This window comes from Zonotrichia albicollis, chromosome 1, assembly GCF_047830755.1.
Source record: "Zonotrichia albicollis isolate bZonAlb1 chromosome 1, bZonAlb1.hap1, whole genome shotgun sequence".
Classification (NCBI taxonomy): Eukaryota; Metazoa; Chordata; class Aves; order Passeriformes; family Passerellidae; genus Zonotrichia; species Zonotrichia albicollis.
In genome coordinates, this window is record NC_133819.1 from 45,660,781 (window position 1) to 45,666,368 (window position 5,588).

A 5,588-nucleotide genomic window follows, 5' to 3' on the forward strand; every position below is an offset into this window, starting at 1 on the left:
GAAATCTCCTTCTCATCCCATGTGTGAAATGATGGGTTGTTTTGCCTGAGCTAAATAGTGTCCAGCTGCAGTGAGCTGAGAGAAGCAAAGCCTCAGAGCACTTCAAGCCACCTCCCACAGGTATGTGGTTTAAATTGGGATAAAGTGACTGCTGGAGGTCTCTCTCTCTCTTTGTTGAGTGAGCTTAGGTGGCATCTTCAAGCCTGTATTTCTTTGGCTAAAAATTGCATCACACAGCCAGGAAGCCATACCCAGTGTTGCCCAGGAATTCAGGCCCTAAATATTGAATGATCAAATACTCGAGAGAATATGACTCTGAGCAGCTCATGAAGAAAACATGAATTCACAGATATTCATCAAAACTGTGAAATTGGCAACTACAAACCAAAGAATTCAAGGCAATCTTGTGTCAATCATAGTTCAGTGGTAGCTGAGTTATAGGGCTACAGCAAAGCAGAAATTTCCTTGCTCATTCAAACTCCTATGTACAACCTTAATGTTTTTGTCACAACTGACTCAGAAACAGCCATAAACACTATCAGTTTCCCTTGTGTGTTAGCATAAATTAGAATGTATTAGCCTAGATGACTCCTAAAAATTATCAGAATAAGCTTTCTCTACATTTTATCTCAAGATCTGGAATTTTGGCAAAAATTTGAAAAGAAATTGCAGTGAAATACACTTTCTAACAATAAAGAGTGAAATGCTTTTGGAATTAAGTTTAAAATGCTCTTGGTGCTGCTTATCCTTTCAGAAGTAGTTTTCTATAGACACTTCTGTGGAAATGCTTTTATATCAAAACTCATGGTACTGTGTGATTTTTCTTCCAAATTAGTTCAGATAACAATATTTTGAGTCACTGTGTAATATTTGATATTTAGTCTCTCTGTCCACCTGGGAACATGAATAGCTTCTGCATCTACCCTGTAGGGTCTCTGTACATTTCAGTGCAAACTCCATCTTGAACTTCCTTTTTTTGCAAGTCAGCAATATCAATACTTTCCGCTTTTTCTTTTCCCTTGCTTTAAAGATATGCAAGCAGAAGAGCAATCAGCAGCTTCCTTTAGCGTAGCTCCATTTCTGATCCAAGTTCATTAATAAAAGTGATTGGTGATTATTTCAGATAAGTGCCTGACAAAACCTTGTACAAGCTACTTTTGAACACTTTTAATTTAGGAATACATTTCTCACATCTTGTTTCTTAAAGATGCAAATAAAGTTCACTTCCTCCCCTTCCCAAAATGTTTTAGAATGTACTTTCTTTAGAATATACATAGGCTTTCCCATTTTTTCCTCTATCTTACATTCCCATGACCTAAATACTCTCCAGAAAGACATTATGTCTAAGGTCAGCTAGGCAGGAAAATGAAACCCTGAGAACAGCCACAGAAGCTGCCTTTACACTCACCACTCCTTCCAGCAGCAATGGTTTAAGTTTAGCAGCAATCTATTATTAAAGAGATCAGGACACTTCAGTCTAGAGAGAGATGTTTGGGGCCAAGGTGGACTATAGCAGTGTGCTGCTATGAAGGCACAAATGGCTGGAGAAGGTATAAACAGAAGGATTATTTACTGTTCTTGGCAGTGCAAATGGGATACCCAGTGAATTAAGGAGTGGATTTAAAACAAATTAAAAGAATTCACCAGCAGAGCTTTACACTGGGAACTCACTGCCACAGGATATTTAGATGGTAAAGATCTAAACAGATTTGAAAGTTTATTGCACAAATTTGAGAGAGTAAGATTGATTAAACATAATAAACAGAAATGCAATTATTTATGTCAGAGAGAAGATGAACAAAGAATGGGTATTTACAGTTTTCCAGTATTTTATTCTGTGTCCAATAGCTCAGGGTGGGTTTGGTTTTGCGTGACCAGGCAGCAAATTTCTAACAAACACACATAATTAAACCATGAAGCTGATTGCTAGAGGATGCCATGAAGGCCAAAATCAAAATGCAATCAAAAAGTGCTTGGACAGATTGAGATCAGAAAAGACTCTTGAGAGATGTTAAAGAACAATATAAAGACATCCTTCAGTTCAGCTTGTCAGAGGCTGGAAACCTACGGCAGAGGCAGGATGAATCTGAATTTGCCCTTTTCTTGCACATTTCCTGAAGCATCTGCTCTCACTGGCTGCCAGAGACAGTTTTCTGGGTGATTTGGTCTGACCCCTCTGGATGTTTTGCAGGTTTGTATCCAAATGATCAGTGGTGAAGTGGCACATGGATTGTGCTCAAAACAAAAGTGATGCCGAGAGGCATGGAAACAGCAGAGGTGGTTTACAATCCTCCCGCAGCCACCACGGCTTGTTTGTGGGCTCAGAGCCATGATAGCACATCCCTGAGCTAAGGGTAATAAACCTGATGGACCTGGCCACTAAACGCCACAAAAATCCAAGTTTCCCTGCTTTTGTTTGCTTGTTTACTCTTTAACCAAAAGTTTTGGCTGCAATAATTCAACAAATGTGGGGGATGTTGCAGCTGGATTAAGCCTTAGTGAGAAAGACAGTCTGGAGGCATCTTTCATTTAACACAGCTGTAAGAGGCATTAAGCATGTGTCACCTCCCCCTCTCCAGCTCCCTGCAAAAGGCAGCCCCGGTGTTTTTTAGGGATCTGTCTGCTCTGCACAGCAGTGTCTCGGCCGAGTGCTGTTTCAGGGGTGTGGTGAACATGCTTGTTGCTGTAGGGAAAAAAAGTTAAAGGTGTAGAGGGAATAACAGAGCAAAAAAAAAAAAAAAAAAAAAAAACCAGAAGAAAGTTAGAACAGAGTCTGATGGTTTTGGCAGAATATTGGCATCAGTTTTGGGTGGAGGTTGTGACAAAAAGAGGTTGAGAAAATAATATTTTTTGCTGTTACTTTGGCTCTTCCTGTGCTTAAAGAAGCAGGGTTTTGTACAGCCTTCCAAATAAACACAACTGCAGCAGAGATACCTGATTGCATCACCCATCTTTCCTCCTAACTGGAATAAGCTAGAAGAGTTTGAATTTTCATTAACCACTTAGCCTAGAGGGATAATAAGTCGTTTTACAGAAACCAGAGAGACAGGCAGGATGGCCTGATTCTGTTTGCAGCGTGATGCAGGGTGTTTCCACTGATCACGAAGAGGTTTGTCTTCTTGTTTTTGTGGTGCCTGAGTTTCCAGTGGTGAAAGAGAGACATTTGGGATGGCACCAAGGTGCACCAAGAAACAATCCCTGAGTTGAAAGCGGGGTCTGTGAAACAGCATCCATGCATTTTTCAAGAGGACCCTCATGAGGGAAATCAGCCTCAAGTCCTTTTTAGAGTGTGGCAGGCAAAGTCTTAATTCATGTTATTTTAGGAACTGTTCTGTCCCCAGATCACCCAATTTTTGTGCTCCTGAGTCTGCAGAACAGCTGTGTAGGTTCTGGCTGGAAATGGTGGATAAGAGGGAGGACAAGACTGGTTACCCTGTGCAGCAAAGCAAATTTGCATATACCCAAGAGCATCTCACAAACATTATAAAAGGGGTGAATAAAAAGGTAACCCCTGAAAAGGAGCAGTTCAGGAGCTCTGCCATGTGAGTCATTTTATTCCTGCAAACAGAAAAGGGAAAAAATCCCTTCCTGGCTTTGTAGCTGAAACAGAGTAACTGACTCTCCCTTATTTCTTGGCTTTTCTTTTTTTTTCCCCTTCTAGTACATAATGTGAAAGCATGTTAGGCCCAGAGCTCAGACGTGGGAGTCTGCGAGAGAATGGCAGCTCCAAGATGGTAAGTGGAGGTGACAAGTTCCCAGTAATATTAAACATTAACACTGAATATTTTGTTGGTATTTAACTCCATGATGTTTCATGTTACTGAGCAGAATCAGAACATCCCCTCTCACCCCCACTGTTTTGTTCCTTACTCCTCTGCTCTGTACTTTCAGAAGGCAGGAATGTGAGATGCCAGCTCCTTCAGGATTGAACAGCTTTATATAAACTAACAGAGAGGGCAAGTTTATGAAGTGGAGACAGGATCTAATTCTGTACTCAGGTGAGACTGACTTGAAGATGAGGAGTACTTTGTGTACGAGGTGGGCATGCTTATGTGGGTATATATATATATATATGTATGAAGCTGAACACAAGAGGAATCCTGCTCATTTAGAAATCGGATGGTGGCAAGCAGCTGAGGGGGAGAGCTGGAATTTTAAAGTGATCTTTTAAAATGTTTATGTATATTTTGTTGCGGCTGGAAATGTCTGTTTGTACCTCAGGGAGGTTCCTGAACTTCCCACGCTGGGGACCAGCTGGCCCAGGGGGGTAAATTTATTTCTGCTGCCTGACAGGAGGAGTTTTATCAGGGAAGCAGCTGCCCCGAAGCACCCACTGCTCTCTACCTCTGCAATCAGAGTGAATGCAGGGTCCAGATCGGCTCCTCACATCCCTCTGGGTGCTCCCTGCACTCACCAGCCCCAGCGTGGGTCCTGGCACACAGCAACCTGCCCTGCTTAGTGTGCAATTCAGACTGACTGATTCATTTTGGGAATACCTGATACAGCAATGGGATTGCTGCCCTGACTAGGAGCCAGCTTAGCCCACTGAGAAAAGCCCTGGCATGGGATGCGGGTGTGGTGAGAGGTACGGGAGTGCATCCAGCATCCTGTCCCACGCATGTCCTCTTCTGCTGTGAGCATGCTCTGCTGCAGGGGGCAAGGAGGAGCCAGGAGAGGAAACCCTCGTGTGTCTGAAATGTAAATAAGGGTATATTTACCAACAGTGCTGCTTCCAAAAGACCAAGCTGTGCTATTTCTCCAGGAGACATGTCCTGGAGGACCAGCTCTGCTGCTGGTGGGGGCTGCTGTGCTTCTGCTGAGCTCAGTTGCTGCCGCCTGACAGCATCTGAAGAGCTGGTTGGTTCTCAGGTGTTGAAGGAGACAGACAGATGCAAATACACACACCCCAGCAGATCTCCACAAACAGACCTCCAGACAACAAGTTTGGGGGTCAGTCCGGATGGCTTGGGGAGAGTGGCACTGCTTGCTCACCCAAATGCCCCTGAAGACCCTTTCCTCATAAATTTCCTGATACTGTCAGAAGCTACCCTACCCTCTGTTAACAAATATTTTCTCCTCCAGAATCTGCCATCTGCTGATCCCAAGGTTTTATATGAGGTGCAAGGTGCCCATACTGGAGGCCTGAGCTCAGCCTTTTGGGGTCATGACAGCCATGAACCAGAGCAAGCTCCAGTTTGATGGATGAGGCTGACTTCTGTTGGACTTTGCAGCACAGGTAAAAGGGAATGCACCAGGGTTGTGGTGCATTCCCATGTTGTAAACATCAACCTTCAAGTAAATTCTTGAAGTTTACTCTTTTCTGAGTGCCCACCTCAAAAGGTCAGCTCATGTCCAGCTCATTGGATTCTGTGCTGCAATATGTTTCTCCAGAACTTTGTGTGCACTGTCTTTAAGCAAGGGGCGGAATGAAAGATCCCCAAGGGTTCAGGCTGTGTAGGAGGAATGGTCTCACTGTCCCTGAGACAAATAGAGAGAGAGTGGGATGAGGGAAGGGGAAGAAACCTGCTAGCACATTGTGCTGTGCAAGATGTTCATATTCACTGTAAACAAAGAATGGCAGGGCCTGA

At 43.4% G+C, this 5,588-nt stretch overlaps 1 long non-coding RNA gene across 1 annotated transcript; it reads left to right on the forward strand.

Annotated features, from left to right (window-relative positions):
- Nucleotides 1-3,654: 3,654 nt before the first annotated feature.
- On the forward strand, nt 3,655-5,232 carry LOC113459134 (uncharacterized). The gene is made up of 3 exons (XR_003380033.2): nt 3,655-3,734; nt 3,892-3,998; nt 5,083-5,232. It is a non-coding gene; the product is annotated as an uncharacterized LOC113459134 (long non-coding RNA).
- Nucleotides 5,233-5,588: the final 356 nt, after the last annotated feature.